General features: G+C 36.2%; 1 protein-coding gene across 7 annotated transcripts in view; it reads right to left on the bottom strand.

Moving 5' to 3' along the window:
* The window catches only part of FAT1 (FAT atypical cadherin 1), a 107,271-nt gene that overhangs the window by 78,027 nt on the left and 11,619 nt on the right, over positions 1-17,625 (bottom strand). The window lies entirely within an intron of this gene.

The raw sequence follows: 17,625 nt of genomic DNA on the forward strand, positions 1-17,625 counted from the left end.
CAGTCTAGTTTTAAGTAGTTTATTTTTTTCTTTTCAACCACTCAGAAATTCTTCTGTTTTGCCTAAGCTGACATGCAAATTAACACATTCTGATTTATTTTTAAATAATTTGGTGCTTTACCTTTACAAGCATCCTGGTTAACTGCATTTTAATGCTAGGGGGAAAAAACAACCAAAAAACAACCAACCAACAAACATAAGATTTTCACATGCACCCCAAGATAGTATCATCTAACATACATAATCAATATAAATGTTCCTTCTAATAGTTACAGCTTATCACATATATTTTACATATTTTACACATTTATTTCTTTAAATATTCAGTAAGTTACTACACAGTGGTTTTAATTCACTTTATATGCATATAATACTTCTTTATCAGAAATAAATTCTTCTTTATAAGAAAGGCAATAAAAAATCTTAAACTTCACAATTTCAGCTTCAGAGAATGCACAGAAAAATTTCTCTCAGGAAAAGCTACAAAAAAAATACTTAAAAGAAGCTGAAAGTATCATATTGGAACCACAAGTCTTTTGTCAGAATCTATAAAGGCAGATTCCAGAAAATGTAATTAAATTTTGTTTAGAGCTCTTTGACATAGTATTATACACATTTCAACTTGTGTCTTGTGTACTACCAGCTGAGAAATCATGCTTAGCTAGAAAAGTGAAATGGAAAGCAACTCCTGTTGCTGTTCCAAGGACAAATTTCTCATTTTCTAACAAATCAAGGCCTGGGAAGTTTCAAATAAAATCACTATCAGTATCAGCAAGTTGATGGTACTACAGCAGTAGCAAGACCTTAAACATACCAAGTCCACCACTGCTTTCTCTCTTTCCAGGGACCAGATATTGCAAATTCTGGGAGGTGGGAAGGGAAGAATATCACTGGAAGGCAGAACCCACCCTTAAACAGAACTATCACCAGCAGAGCATATTTAAAATTTTAACTAAAACAAACCCGAATGGAATAAAGAAAAAACCTCAGTCATAATAAAATGATGGTTTATACCTCAAATTCAACTTCACTAGCTGAATTTGAACTGACTAGATGTAGCGAAATATATAGCCAAATCCAGTTTTGTAGCAGTCTCTTAAGTAAATGTGATATTAGTACAAGCTCTCAAACCCTCCAGATTTCATTAAAAAATTACTGTATTTGAAATCAAAGAATTTCTATGACACTAATGGAACAGCAAGAGCAGTCAGTGAAACAATCAGATGCTATCAGTGTCCAGTGAATCCTGTCTCACTTTTCCAAACAAGTTATCAATACAGTCCTTTTAAAATATTTTCTGGGGACAAAAACTTGGCATCCAAAGAGCCTCAGCATATGGTCAAATCCAAACCTTGACATAAAACTTAAAACACAGAAAAATTTATGCATCACTTCTTTGCTATGAACATACAGCAGTAATTTGAATTGTGTTATTCAACTGTATAATTGTGTTCTATACAGCTTATAAACCAGGCAGATAGACCTGGTCGATTTGAAGAAATACAGAATGTTCAACAGTTAAGAGGAGCTAGCCCTTAAATAAGCATCTAGAGATAGTAAAAAGACCTAGAAGCAAAGATGTGGATAGTTAAAGCTCTACACCAAAGACAGACTATATTTTAAAACATTGAGAAAATAGATTTTTCACATAGCATTTAAATGGGTAAAGTAGAATAAAAAATGGGGCAAAAAGAGAATTGTATATAATTATATGCAGTAACATTTTAATTTCTAGTTCCTGCCACTTTACTTTCTGCACATTTCTACAAAATCAAGTCAAATGAATGGAAAACACAGTGTTCAGACCATTTATAAAAGAAAAACAGTTCTTACATATATTCCTAAAATTGTCTACATAAAATATTATGCCCAGAAATTATGATTTGGTACTAGGTAGCCTGGGCTACGGGCAATGACTCTCCTAAGGTCCACAAGAATTGTGAACTTCCTTCCAGGAAGTTGGGGGGTTGGTGAGGGGGAATTTTCGCAATTAGAAGATCCGTGATGGCGTTGCTTTAGAACTCAACTGATTACTTCCAGTTCAAAAAATCTTTTGGGACAATGGCAGACAGCTCCCATTGTCAGCCTCATTTATGGTTATTTTAATAGTTCCAGCTTATTTCTGTCAGCTAGGCTGCTTGTATGTCAAGCTTTCGGACAGGCAATATAATTGCTATACAGAGGAACAGTACCATGTTGCTAAAGCTCAATATGGAGAGACATAAAAATCCCCTGATGAGTCCACATTAGGGAAATGTAATGTTAACTCCTATGTCAATTGAAAAAATCATTGTAATACAACCACATACAATCTACGTTTCCTTGAACAGAGAGCAAGCAAAGCAAGCTTTGCTGTTAACATGAGCAGTCATTCATGATTTAAGAGAAAGCTTGCTGAAAAAAACATGACTGCAATACAACACCAAAATTACAGCAGGTTTATAAAATACTAGAGAAAGCAGAACAAACTGCCAGCAGGTTCTAAGCCAAGCATGCGGGCTTTCGGTACTTGCAAAAGCAGCTTCTCTTACTACACTACATGAGCAAGGTTCGTAGGATCTGATGCAAGTCATTGCTCTGATCACCCATCCCCTTATTCAGGACAGTTTTATATCTTCAGATAAAGACACAACCAGTTTCTATGTCTCATGAAACACAGTTACATAGTAGTATAAAATTAGAATAAGAAACTATGTTTAAGCAAAACACTTTGGGATAATATTGTTAAGCTATTTTCAGCTAAGTTACCTTCATGACCAAGAGAATTTCTACTAAAATGTTGGTGATTCACAAACAAGTGAAGGCTTTTTACAGGACCACTGTTTGTTTACTTATGAACATCAAAGATAAAGAAGGAAATTATTTAATCAATTTTTATAAAGAATGTGTACTAGCCTCTGCATGAGAAATGCCAAGGGTGTATTTCTATGTTCTTTGTTAAAGTTTATACAAATTTTTTAAATACATACACGAATGAACACATACACGCTCTTTAGAACTCTGGCTTCACCAGTGACTGCAAAATCCCTCTTAACTTTGCTATCAGTCGTCTTATTAGTAAAGAATTGTTGACAAAGGGTGTGGTAAGTCTAATAATTTAGCTGGGAAACGGGGACCCTCTGAAGGGGAAATTCCTCTGCAAATGGCCCCAGGAATTTCAAAACTAACTGGAGTTGACAGATTAACCTAGGTCCCCCTTAGGCAGAAGAAGAGTCTACAAGGAAAATAATGAGACGCATGGGAAGCCAATTACGCACAAGAGCAACACATTTAATTGTTCAGAAACTGGCTTGTTGATCCAGAAGGATCTAGCTGTTTAGACCTCTACAAACTATTAAAACTTGGACAGTTCTACAACAAGTACACTTTGAAACTATTAAACTTTACAGATTACAGGTTTTGTCTGTAAATCTCGGAGCTTAATGACCACCTTAAATAAGGAAAATTGCTCCATCTATCCCAAGAATCCTTTTCCTGCACACACAGCATTTCTCACAGACTCCCTTTTTGGTGCCAATTTGAAACTGCATCTTACCTTGTGTTACTTCTGCAAAAGTGACACTGAAGGCCCAGCAAGCCCAACAGAGCAGTCCTACCCTTCAGTAAGAAGCAGTTACAGCTGTGTTCCACAGCAACTCTGGCTCATGACTAACCCACAACAAAAAACTGTTGTTTAGCACGTGTGTGTTATTTACGCATGGTTGTGGTTTTGACTGCTTCAATTTTGCTTCAAGCTTTCAGTCTCCAAAATATTTTCAGTTGCAGAAACTGCTGGTTAGCAATGACAGTTTCCAGACCAGCACTGAGCAAGAAAAGATACTGATAGTTATCAAAAGGCAGGTAGCATGTTGAGGAATACTGGAAATCAGGCTATTACTGCTGTTCGTATTACTGCACCAGGTAGCTATATACACAATAGCACTTAATTACTTCCAACAGAAATGCTGCTCCCAAGCAGATTTCTGTGTACAAAGACGAGCTGATATACCTCTGGGCATGCTAATGCTAGGAGAACAAAGCAAATCAACAAAGTCATGAAATTAAAGCATCTGGGATCCAGTGACATCAAAAGACATTTTCATCCTTGTTCTGACAAAGTCAGATTTATTAACTTACAAAATATCCATTTATTTATTCAGACTTTATTTCTACATGGTTCCAGCGGGGATTCTACATTGATCAGTACCTGTTACACTAATTTTTTTATTAGCCTTATTAGCCTTTGCATATGAATCAAATTAAACACAATGCCATACAGACACACATTTCTGCATTTGTCTGGTTTTGAGTGAAAACTTAAAACTAGAGGAATAATGAAGGCAAAGAGTTTTGCTACCATAAAATTATGTTTATTCTCTTTGGTTATGATTACTGCACCAAGCAAATGAGAAATCCTCCATCTGTGAGCAAATTCTTATAGCACATTGAAGAATCAGTACCTACCATCTAAGAAGAAGACATGTAACTAGAAAACTAGAGATTACTTACCAGATGTCAAGTATACTTATGTGTGGGGGCTCTGGCTGCTTGTTGGGAAATGGTTTCAGTCTTTCTCACATAAATAATGGATAACTGCATGTACGGTTTTAGTCAACATTCTCCAGAATAAAAAAAAATTACTAAAGGTTGTAGAAATGAAGGCAAGTTACAGTTAAAAAGTAAAAATATTCACTTTATATTTTTTGTTTACTAGTAGAACCTGCAAGCATTTGGATGAACAGAGACCACAGAGTGTCTCTGACAGAATTTCCATTGAAAAAGCTCTTAATTATTCTCCACAGAAACGTTTTTTGCTGGATAACTGCACCCTTCATAACAATACCAAAGAAAGGAAATATTATGAATAACACTTCATAAAACCATAATTTGTCATGAAGCCATAACAGAAGTAAATCAACTCTGTCAACCAACACTAGAACACTCTGTAAATGAAAGAACAATATGATATTGTAGGTAAGTAGTAGACCATTTAGACACAAAATGCATTTTGCTCCTGAACCACTGAGTACTTTTCCTTATTTAAGAAATTCACAGAATACACAGAAACTAGATGGAGTTGCACCAGGAGACCATCTCAAATCTCTGTATCTGTGCATAGCTGTTGTCAAAAAAACCCAAAACATTCTCTCATGTTGGCCATTCTTGTGTTTGACTAGACTGAATGACTCAGTTTCCAAGGTATTTTTTTATCATCCTGGAATTACAGAAATGTATTTCTTATTCCATTTCCTCCCATCATCACATGCTGGATCAATATTCACTCAAACCTTTACTCCACACAATCAGCAGTAAGCTTGCTCTCATTCTAATCGTCACCCCCTTCTTATTAAACAACACACATTAAAACTGATGTGTCATTTGAGTAAATGACAACTTGACAACTCATTTTCCACTAACAGTTTTTGAACCTTCTCACACTTTCCTCCTCTACCTTAACTGTATCTGGAAGGATTCAAGTCAGTTCAAAATTTCATTACAGAATTTCACCATTCAGTACAAACATTTTGAAGCCAGAAAAAGCTAACTGAAAAGTGCAAGTTCTATGATAGTTTTTGTTTTTAATATTTACAAGCACAGTTCCTGATCTGTTGGTTTCTGTACTTAACAGACAAGGCCCCATTCAGAAATCTGATGAGGAATGGTGAAAAATAGTTTGGACTATAACCTGCTTAGATTTTTATCGCTTTTTTTTTTGAGCCATCTTTTGTGTATATCCATACACAAGTAATCCACTTATTAACAAATTGTCATTTCTTCTTACATATTTTTTTACTTTAAAATTACTGTCTGAACAACCACAGGCAACCCGAAATATTACTGTACTAGCTAAAAGGACAGGTAGAAAGCACAAAGATAAAACAAACATTAAAGGAAGGCACAGGTCATTTTTCCACTTCTGATTAATCTACTAAAATTGACACTGTAATATTTAAACTACCTTCAAAGTAAACTATCATACCAGACTTCTTGTGAGAAGGAATAATCATCTTTCCTTCCCCCCCCTCCCAAAGTAAGTCACATTCCTTGCACAGGCAGCTGGACATTTGTTAATCATTAACTGGTTTTGAAATAATGATGGAGAGAAACTGCTAGCTATTTCTCACAATGGTACACCAATAAAACCTTTCAAACAGAAGATATAGTGAATACTGTAAAATTATTTACAGTAAGAAAAAGATGCTGTATTATCATAGCTCATTCAATATCTTGGTGACAATATTTGTTGTTGTGAGCAAGACTTTCTGTGTTCAAACCTAAGTAATTAACTCAGAAATTTCATCAATAAAAAACTAGCACTTTTAGCTAAAACAGAAAGAGATATCTTTTAAGAAGATGAACTGTGCTGCTAACATTTCGAATAATAAAATAATACATATGACCAGAATTGCAACACCAAATATAATAGAGGCATAACCAATGCACACATTCCAATCTTATCTAGAATCGCTTTGATTCACTCTACCTCGCTTTCATTACAGGAAGGGCACAGCAAGGGCATTCCTCTCAGATCAAACAGAAAATTCCACAGACAGAAGTTTCCACATGTCTGATTCGTTGCAGATTAAACCCTTATCATTAGACAGCAATCTCTAATTTTCATAGAGACAGGATATACCCTGTCGTGGCAAATCTACGGGCAAAGTGGGGAGGCAGATTAAGAAAAAAATAAATATAAAGCCCCTGTAGAATGGAGATGTATTCCCTGTGAAAGAGCTATATATGTCACTCTCACAGCTTTGGAGAAACGGAGGGGACAACCTATCAACAATAAAGACCACATACAAAATTCCATAATCCATAATTCCATCATAAACTTTTTTGCACTGAAAGTCTTTAGAGCTGAACTACCAAACTCCCTCTCTCTCATAAGTACAACCAGGACTACAGGCAACACATACAAGAAGTCTGTATTCATTTTTAGCATATTATTCATTCACTCTATTCACTTTCAGCATATTATGTTACTAGTATCTTCATTTTTTTACCACATGACTGGATCAGCTCTGTAATGCTCATGTACATTAACAGTAACACTAAAATCAGAAGGCTATTCTGTTATTATGCTTCTTGCATTTTGAAATTTGTAATATAATAACCTTTTAATCTTTAAATCCTATACAAAATATGAACAAGTGCACTATGATCAGCAACTTCAAAACCAAAACTCGGGAATTTTCACTTTCTTGTGTATAGAGGTAGTTTCAAGCTTCTTGCATCAGCAAAATAAAACACTTTTATATAAACACCCAAAATGATTGATTTAAGAAACATGCAGATTTTGGAAATGATTCATATCACTGAGGATTATTCTAGGTAGAAGATTAGTCAACAAAGCAATGCAATTACTGAATTTTCTACGTGTAACTTTCCAACATACAGGCAGATATTCAGTTCTGTTATCAGCAATACCACACTGACAAGTCTGCAAAGACACAGAACTCTGAGCCAAAAGAACTGTTAATGACCACCACTACTAGTAGGTCAAGTCAATTAATATCCACTAACTCAGCAGTTTGCTCTTTAACCCTAATGCCAATCCAAACTACGCAACTACTTATAAGAAACATTGATTATCCTTGTTCACAAATAATTTTAAATTAAAAAGAAGCAGCGATTAGAATCACGTATAGAACACAAGGAGCTTGGGGAAACCTCATTTCTGAGCACAGAAATGATTTGTTGCATTCCTGTTGCTAGATTCTTTGGACACTTCTGTTTTTCCAAAAATCCCTCTCTGATGGCACTGGAATGCTAGAGATTTTCTTTTCTTGAGGCACATGGAGAGTGATGAATTGAAAATTCATTTTTGGTCACATTCAGATGTCCAGTATAATAAAGTCACAGATGCAGTAAGAACGATATACAGATTAAAAAATGGACCTGCAAAACCTAGTTTCAGCAAAGCCCAAAGTATTTTTAAATCCGAGTTCTAAAGCTGCAACTACTGCATGTAATAAGTTCTGGGAGTTTGCCAAATACTTATGTAGGTTTGTCCTTTGTTAAGTATGTCCAAATGCTGTATGATTAAAGCCTAAAATCTTCAAAGAAAAGAATAAACATTACGCAATCATTTCAAGCTCCCCTCCTTTGACCTTAATATGTACTTCAAAAGCTCAGCAGATGCTTAGTAGGAAATAAATCCCCAATTTGACAGATGTCCTAACAGTGATATAGCAAGATGCACCTTCCATAGCTTTTGGCAACCCTTTCCTTTTATTATTCCTCTGCCCACAAGTACTTTTCAAGTCAAAGAGAGACCCAAGCAAGTTAATAGGCCCTTAATATCTATTCTGCTGCCCCAACTGTTTGCTGTTTATAAGGCAATCTTTGGGACCACATGGGGCTTAGCCCCAGTTCATCTCCTACAGAGACACGGCCCCCAGGCAGCTCTGTTTTCATCAAACCAAGCTGTAACGCAATCAACACCTTTCACAACAGAACAATCCCTTACTTTCAGCATGCCTGCAGTAGAGGAGGGGAGCCTCAGCTTTTGTACGGGATCCCTATTTGGCAGCTAAGGTGATGTTTTACTCAGTAGGATACCTAAGAAAACTCAAACTATTTTGGAAGATGCCCCTGCCAACAGAAAACATATGATGAATATGTTTGTCTAAAACTAATTCAGCTTTTTCCAAAGACACATTCTAAAAGCTGCATTAACAACCTAATAGCACTTTGGGAGTTGCCACCATCACAAATGCAAATTACATGGTTTCCTTCAAGCCTAAGAAAGAAAAGTAATTCCCTAGCTCCAGGCTGCTCAGGACCTTGGTCCAAACCCGGGCCTCTTTAACCTCTGCCAAACTGAAACTCGACATTAGTTCCAAATGCCAGGCTTACTTTGATGAACCTAAAAAGAAACACAAATGGAACAGCATCATATCACAGTTTAACCCAGTGGCATCATTAGTTCTAGACCTTAGAATACATTCCAGTTCAATGTCCAGTCTAGCACAAAGCTGCAAACTGGAGTCAAAAGCAGACGGTCCCTGACAGGTTAACCAGGTAACCTCTTCTGAACTGGAGTACTAACAAGCACTTGACTAAATTCAGGTGTCAGGCAGCCAGCCCATGGTACCAGCAACTAAGCAAAGTATTTCACACTTGAAAGTTAGTTATCTCCTAGTAAAATACTTTCTGGATTGCTTTTCATGGATAGCAGCAAATTTAGGCCTTGTCCTCAGTCTAACAGATAGTGGGTCCCTGGCTCTCACCTTTATTTCTTTAATCAGACACAAATTGTGCAGAACTCTTAAAAGACAAGATTTTAGATTTCTGCTAATACTAGAGAAGATGTAGAAGTACAAAAATGATTCTCAGCAGGCTGGTGTTACAACTATTTGTACTGTCTCATAAAAGAGAATCTATGTGCCAAACGCCTCATTTTTAAAACCATAACAAATGGGCGGAAAATGTATTTTAGTTGCATGAAATTTGAAGCAAATGTTTTTTAAACTCAAAATACTACTCAATTTAGGCACAGTTACTTTTTGGGTTTTTTTTAACATAACTAATTTCTTCTTCACAATGGCACAAGTTTGCCTTAATGCCACTGAAGAAAAATGCCATAAAACCAGAAATAAATCATACAGATCATATTCTGCATCATCTTCACTCTCTTTTCAACATCATACTGAACACATGCAAACCCACTGGATATCCTTAACTAGAAAGCAGAAAATAATACCCCATTTTAGAAATAGTCTACCCAGGTTTTTTTAGTATCTGTAATTAACAACCACAAGTATGCCTCCTCAATTTAAGTGTCCCACACAGATGTCTACCATCTTGCAGGCTAAACTAGAATTTCAGCTCTGCTCCATATATATTGCATGCTAGACTACCACTGAAAATTATGGTAGGAAACAGGGGTCATAAAAACATGGGATAAATGCTTTAAAAAACAGGTCATTGTGTTTGGGTGGGCATAGTACCATAAGTGGCTTTATTCTTTATTGTCACAATGCAACCTTTCTTCTGGTGGCTCTGGAGAAGCTTGATAAGGACTCTTCTGCAAAGGATTCACAAGAGTGTCAGTGGGAGAGTTGAAATGTGCAGACCTGGTCTAGGGTCAGTGAAGTTGTTCTCATGCTGCTCATCTTTCTCAATTCAACACCAAAGGGAGAGAATGCCCAGGCAAAGAACAAAATAAATATGCCACTAGAAAAAGTCCTCAACATGGATCAGCATTAAAATACCTTTCCAGAGCAGTTAACTGCCAAAGTAATCCTTACTTGCCCTCGCCCCCTTTTTTAAAGTGTTTTAAGTGTTATTTTTACAAAACTCTCCTCAGAGAAGACTAAAGAAATGACTATTTCTGCATTTCTGACCTAAACTACTTCATGCTTCCAGAAGAACAGCTGTATTTTTATTTAGCACAGATAAACTAAAACTTCTTTAACAGATATGTTCCCAAAATTTCTCAAAACACAAAAAATCCCCCAACCCAACATACACTTTTATCCTGATACACACAAAAATACATCTCTCAAACTCAGAAAATGTTACTTTAATTCTTTCAGGAGCTTTGATTACACAGTATTCAAACAAATAGATCCTTGCCCTTTTACTATTTTCCAAAGACATAAATTTAACAGTGTGTATTCAAATTTCAGGTATTGACCTGAAATTCTGTTCGAGATGTCAGTGTGACAACTGACCAGCCAACTCCAGAATCCAAGAATAATCTGCATAAGTCCCTTGATTAAGAAAAAATTCCTGTCTGCTGGCAAGAATGTCATTCAAACCTCCAGCATACATTAGAATTAGGTTTTCTCTTAATTGAAAACTGAAGTGTTGATGCAATCCCTCATTTAAATGATTAACCTTCCAAATTAACATTTACAAGCTTAAGAATTTAACTCTAACTTGGAGTTTACAGAACCTAGTAATCACTCTGGGGTGGTTTTTTTTTTTTTTTTGTTTTGGCTGTTTTGCACGTTGAGGGTTGTTCAGGCTATTTCTTGTTGCTGTTTTAGGTTTGGGTTTTGGTTTTTTGGGTTTTTTTTTAGTTTGGGTTGGTTTTATGTTTTTTTTCCAAATTGCATCAGAATAATCTTACATTCTTAGTCATGTATGCCTCAGCTACTGAAGAAATTTAGCTGCTACAGCTATATGAGTAAATCATTAACTTCAGTACAATGTAATGTGGCAGTACAGAATGCAGTGTAGGAGGAAAAAAATTTACCCAAAAAGCTAATTAGATACCTGGGAAATTAGTCTGTGCTCTGAGCTTCACTCATGACTGTACCCAAGCTAGGTAGGGTAAAAATTTATTGTGCAAAAAGCTGCAGCCACTTAGTATTCTGCAGAAATAGAGAACCCCTTAATCTTCAAATGTAGTGCGAAGAACTACTGTGCTTTGCAGGAATAAAATGGTGTCAGAAGAACCCATTCTATGAGTGTCTTCTTCCGAGTTATCCCTCACTTTTACTGGTCAAAACACTCACAAAAGGAATTTTAACTGCAAAACCTATGCATGATACTGCATCTGTGGACAGAAGCCAAGCAGGAAATGCTATTGTCACAATGTCTGTAAACAAACCTAGTCTATGAGGTGAAGATACTCTAAGAATAACCATATTAAACCCACCTAGAGTATTCTTTCCAAAGTATCAACATCACCTAATCAATTACAATTTTTAATTTAATGTTTAACAGCTTTCTTACAAAAGGATTTGCTCTACATATTTTTCTGTTCATAGTTTTCAGTGACTACAATCTGACAGATCTTCAAAGACTCAGAATAAACACTAAGCCAACACATAACATGGAACTTGTATAGTAGAAAAATGGAAACTATTTAAGAACTTCTTGGTGTCTTTTTTTCCTTTTTTTCTTTTTTTTTTAAATTTAAACTGAGAAACTGAGTTTTTGCAAATCCTGATGTTTATATCCATGACTTATACAATACAGGTAACAAAGTATACACAACGAGCAACTACAAGATGCAGCATTCAATGAAAGAGCATGAAGAAAATCCTGGATTTTTAAGGATGCTCAACTACAATTAACTCAAAGCCAAATCATACTAATCCCAGTTTTGATTAAAAATGCCTCCCCTATCTCCAAGTATTTTACGACAATACCTGTGCAACAAACAGACAGAAAACATTCCCAAGCACTGGAACTTGCGTACTGTTAAACTGCTTTGGTTTGTGCCAGCTACCACTTTTTCAAAGAGCAGGGGGTACAGTTAGGAATGAACTGCAGGATCAGCATTCCCAACAGATGATCTGGGTACAGCCACACTTCCTAAAGGTATGAGAGTTGTTGGTACAGATGCAGGCCAGTTGGCTTCTGTTCCAGAAAATAGTGCTGGTTTAACAACTATCCAGTGGGTACTTTTGTGTTCTGCTCCACTGATGATCATAGCATTTAAACTTTGCTAATGCCAGTCTTCAAAAAGGTCAAAATCCAAAGATCACTGAAGAAATGGAACCTGAAGCTATCCCTTATGTATAAATGTTAATCATATCCTGTTTTTAAATTAATGAATTTACATGAACACTAAAAAGCAATGTTAACATACTTATTACATGTCAGCCATGCTCTGTTCCTTTTATGGGTGTAATTCAGTACTTTGCTTTACACCGTTAAAATCCTATTCATTCACCTTAATGAATGTCTTCCCAGCTGGAAGTAGTTCTGGTAATATTAAAAATAGCATCCTGCAGCCACTAAGCTTTATTGATGCTATTTTATGCATACAACGATAGTGCAATAAAATTAATTCTCTTCCATATGCCCCAGCTAATTTTTTTAAATTGCTCCTTTAATATTCTTTACCAAAACAAATCATTTTTCCTTATCACAGTAGCAAGGTTACACTTGAAAGTGACATGGCTTCAAGGGAAGACTATACAAAAAAGGTAAGCGTGTGAATGTTACAAACCACGTGTGACTTGAAAACTCCCCAAACAGAAAATAACCACAGACTGGGAAAGTATTAGAAGAAGTATCATCTCTGTGGCCTGCCTATGCTACTGGAGACAGCATCTCAGGCTAGACATATCTTTGTTTTAATAAACCACAGTCATACACCTTTTTAAGTCAGCAAATTAGTTTAATCACCTTAAACTTTGTTCGTATCGTTAAAGCAGAATTACTGTTATTCTATAACCCTTATGGCCTAATAACTCTAATTAAGGTTAATGAAAGAGCAGTAAGATTCCTGGTAACAAATAATTAAACACTGTGAACACAAGAAATAAGGCTATCATGTATGAGGTTCAGACTGTCACATCATCCTTTACACCATTCTGGAACTAGGTTATGTACTGCGAAATACACTCAATTGCAGAAGTTTACAAAACACCTGCTGCTAGCCCTGCAAGTTTAACTAGTTGCTAAGCTTCTGGTAACAATCAGTTTATAAAATTCACTGTGGCTTGAAATCTTACTGTGCAGGGCCTACATGTAAGACCCAACATCCGCATGTGTAAGGATTGTAAATGCAACCACTCAACTGGTTAGTTACAACAGACACTGTGGAAGTCATTACTTAAACCTTCCTTCATTTCTGAACATCACTTTCCAGGATGGGCTCCCATCTTCCCTACACATTTCACTGAGACCATGGCATCTACACACCCAGAGTCTGCTGGTTCCCTTAGCTATCTAAGTTTTGAGTGCTAGAAAGAAAAGCAAAACTCTAAGAAAACAACCTTGAAACAAGATAAAAACAGCTCTCAATAATAAGCTAGAAGTCCTGATATCGCAAAGAAAAGAGCAATCTGCTTGGCAAAAATTCTTTGGAGAAGGCCAGATAACTGCTACAAGTTTTTCTCAGTCTCATTTTTACAGCTGAAAATCGGTGCGGACATTTGCTCACCACATGCTGGTGCTCTCATGATAAGTGTCCCATCCAGCCCTGTATGTGACACTGTTCACCTGCCTATAGAACTGGAAGAAGTACTCAGAGTTCTTCCCAACACCATTTTTACAAACTAGAGCTTCCATCTTTCAACTAACCTTTGAGAAGTGCAAATACTCAATGGAAATGCTCCATCCTTGTATTTGAAAACCAAAAACTAAAGAGGAAGACATTCTCCTTTCTCCCTCCTTGCCCGCTGGTATGAAAACTGGGAGAAGGAAGTTTCAGTATTGCCTTGGTCCCACAAAGCTTCTGCTTTATGTTCCCCTCTAGCAATTGCTTCTGTAATTCTTTAGAGCTTTTCTAAATTGAAGTAGCAGCATCGCATTGACATGATTTATCTCACTTTTACTGCTCAGTGCTAATGGGATTTAGAAGGCGCATGGGTTTTTCTTGTGCACACTGGGATCTGCATCAACACAATGCCTTTTATTATTAATACACACCAATGTGCTCAACTCCTTATCAAATTCTTTGAGAAAATATTTTACTGCTGCTTTAGCAGGCAATTTATATAGCCAATTGGTCACCTCAATTTACAGCCTTCAATTCTGCTCACATATAAAAAGCTATCTTAAATTCCAAATTCTCCTGAACACATACCTAAAGGACAAATGTTGTTTATACTTTGTTGAAACTTTGTTTTGCTGTATAAATTCAGAGCACAAAAATCTCATTTTAGCATTTTTCCTCTCATACTGCTATAATATCCCAAAGTCTCCATTTATCATGCAATTTGAATTTTATTTCTTTGCAATAACAGTCACAATGCACTGTTGTACTTCTGAATCATATATTGAGCGATGACCTCTGATCTCTCTTCCTTACCCACTTGGGTTCCAGTTAACAATTTATGAGCTGAAGATAGCATGAGACTGAACCTCAAAATAATCTCATTAGTATCATTTATTTTCTTTAGTCATACTTTCAATCTCTATAACTTCCTCAGGAAATGGGTTTCATGACTTTATTACGCTTCATGTGAAAAATACTTCCCTTTAGCTTAGGAAAGGAAAAAGACTTCCTTTAAAACCTGTTAACTGTGTGTGCCCTATTTCTTGCATTGAAAAAAACAGACAGCGATATAGGTGCTACAGAAACTATTGCAATTTTCTAGAATTCTATCATCTTGTTCTTCTCCTTTTCTGACCATTATTGCCTTTTCAGGCTTAAGAACACTAAGAAAGCTAAAATATGACTGACTACCAAATTCACCCCTAACGTACCTTTTTTCTGTGTCTACTTGAAAAGCATCAGAGCAGTCAGGGAACTAAGTAATCAAAGCAGCTCCTGAGTTTGGATATACTGGTGTTTAGTGCACCCTGTTAAGAGATTCACTTCTAATGGTTTGGACACAACTGCAGATAACAGAACCTATGAAAACCCACGGACCTAAACCAAAGGTAAGTCTTGGAAAACAAAACTCAAGACATAGTGGCAAAGATATATTAAATTCCCTGGTGAAAATACCAGAACTACAGGTACAAATATCAAACACTTAATACCATTTCCTACCTTTTGAACTGTAAAATTAAAACAAACTTAACATGGAAAAGACTACCCAAAAGTCAACAAAAATCAATGCATGGAACTAGCTATTTGATGCTTCTATCATCATCTAGTCTACCTGCAAATGTGATTATTGTCCTTAATTTCTTATAAGCAAGGGATAAAAGAATTCCTCTGAGCCACTTAATAGTTAAGTGTTGACTCAAAGTAAGTTCTTAAATCTGATTTATCCATCTTTGAACTGACAGTGCAGTATGATGCTCTTCAAAGACTGCTGGATGAGACATAGCTCAGGGGTAAAGTCAGAAGAACCTTTCAGCAAGCTGAAAAAGTTAGCAAGTTGCTTGACAGATCTTTCACAAAGTCTTCAATGTACTTTGTTGGCTGATAATCAGTCTGCTCCCTGTATCAAGGCCAGTCTATTTTGAAAAACATGACAAATATTCAGACACTGCAGTATAAAGAGTGCCCTCAAGAACAATTCTGATGGCTTTTTACCAAAATAAAAAGTGTCAATCCAAATTTTAAGCTACATTGTCAAGTTTGTACATACTCAGTGTCCTTTCCTGAGTTCCTTAAGATCACCATTTGATGGAAAAAACACATCAACCAAACTGAAATAAACACTTTCCTTCCCACACCCGTGTCATAAGTGGAATTCGTTCAATAAGATTAAAACTAGCAACCCCTCTTTACCACCACCCCATTCCCACCAAATCCCTCTACTTTCATCCCTGAAGAACTGCAAACACTAGATACCAGATATGAATACAGACTATGCCTCTGCCCTGCCTTGAAAATACAGAGCCACTCTTCTGGACAATATTATTAAATAGAATCTGGCTTTGCCCCAGGCTGGGCCAACTTTGTAAACCCAGCTGATAAAAAGCAACTTACTTAAACTCACACCAATTCGTCAGTCAAGTAAAGTAGCTTTATGCCAAAAGACTAGAGAGGCAACACATGCAGACAACTAATTGTGCCATGGTAGTACCATCACAAAAACACACATACCTGTCCACATACCCATAAACAGGTTCATTCTCACTTACTGGTATCTATCACTCAGATGATAAACTGCCAAACACAGACTCATTCTGTAGGACAACTAGAGACACTTCTAAAATACCGTAACGCAGTGAACTTTAATGTACTTATGTCAAAAGAAAGGCATAATGATACACAAATTAATACTTTGCACACAAAGCAAATGGCCGAAAGTGAAACTGCAAGGTCTTGGAAAGAAAGTATTCAATCCTCTGTTTTTAGAAAATCTGTTACAGCATCTTAACTATGTGCTTTGTTAAAAGCAAAGCTAAGGGAAGCATTGTTACATTTCAACCTGTAGAGTTAGTTCTTTAGCCACAAACCACATAATTTAATAACTGACTTTCTATAGAAGAAAAAATAAGTCAGGAACAGTTTGTTCACCTAAACCCTAAAGGGTAAAGTGGCTTCATGAATCTCTATTATCCACATTCAATATTTTGGGTATCATATAGAACACACAGAACGACTACTGGATGAATCATACATCACTCCCATCTTTTACTCTCAGTTTCAAGTTTTTTTCTTTAAGAAATCGATCACATATGTCATCATTTACCTACATGTAACCTGTAGACAAATTCTGCACAAGCTTCCTCCTCAATTTATTTCAAGATGCTTAGATAATTGCAAAGTATCAATGCTCTATCTTTATCAAAGAAATAAATAGATAGCTACACAAACATCCAACCAAAATTTTAGAAGTCAGCACTAGAATTTTACTGAAAATAAGATTATGTTTCTTCTGAACACATGACACTGGAAAAATTTTCACATTGCTCATCAGTGTATGCATTATTAATGAAATAAGGCAACAGTTCAGTCTGTTTGATTCATAGGAGGTTTTTCTAAGGCTACATCAGTGCATTCTTTGGCAGAAGCCTTTCGATGAAGAAGGCGCTGCTTACTGACTTCTAGGTGGGCACCTGTAGACTCTGAAAGTAACTAACAAAACCAGCATGTATGGCACTACCACAGCCACTCATACCTCCAGTAAAAGGAGCAAAAGATATGTCACTTAAAACTGAAAAGTATAACAGTTCCACTGTCCACAAGACAGCATGTGCGTGTGTTCACATGAGGCAGATCTCTGTTTTATATCAAGAGTATTACTTTTTCTGGGTGGCATAGCTTTTAAGACTTAAGCATGGCTTTAGGTAGGCTGGATGGAAGTGGGAATATTAGAGAGAAAT

Source organism: Corvus cornix, chromosome 4 (assembly GCF_000738735.6).
Source record: "Corvus cornix cornix isolate S_Up_H32 chromosome 4, ASM73873v5, whole genome shotgun sequence".
Lineage (NCBI taxonomy): Eukaryota > Metazoa > Chordata > Aves > Passeriformes > Corvidae > Corvus > Corvus cornix.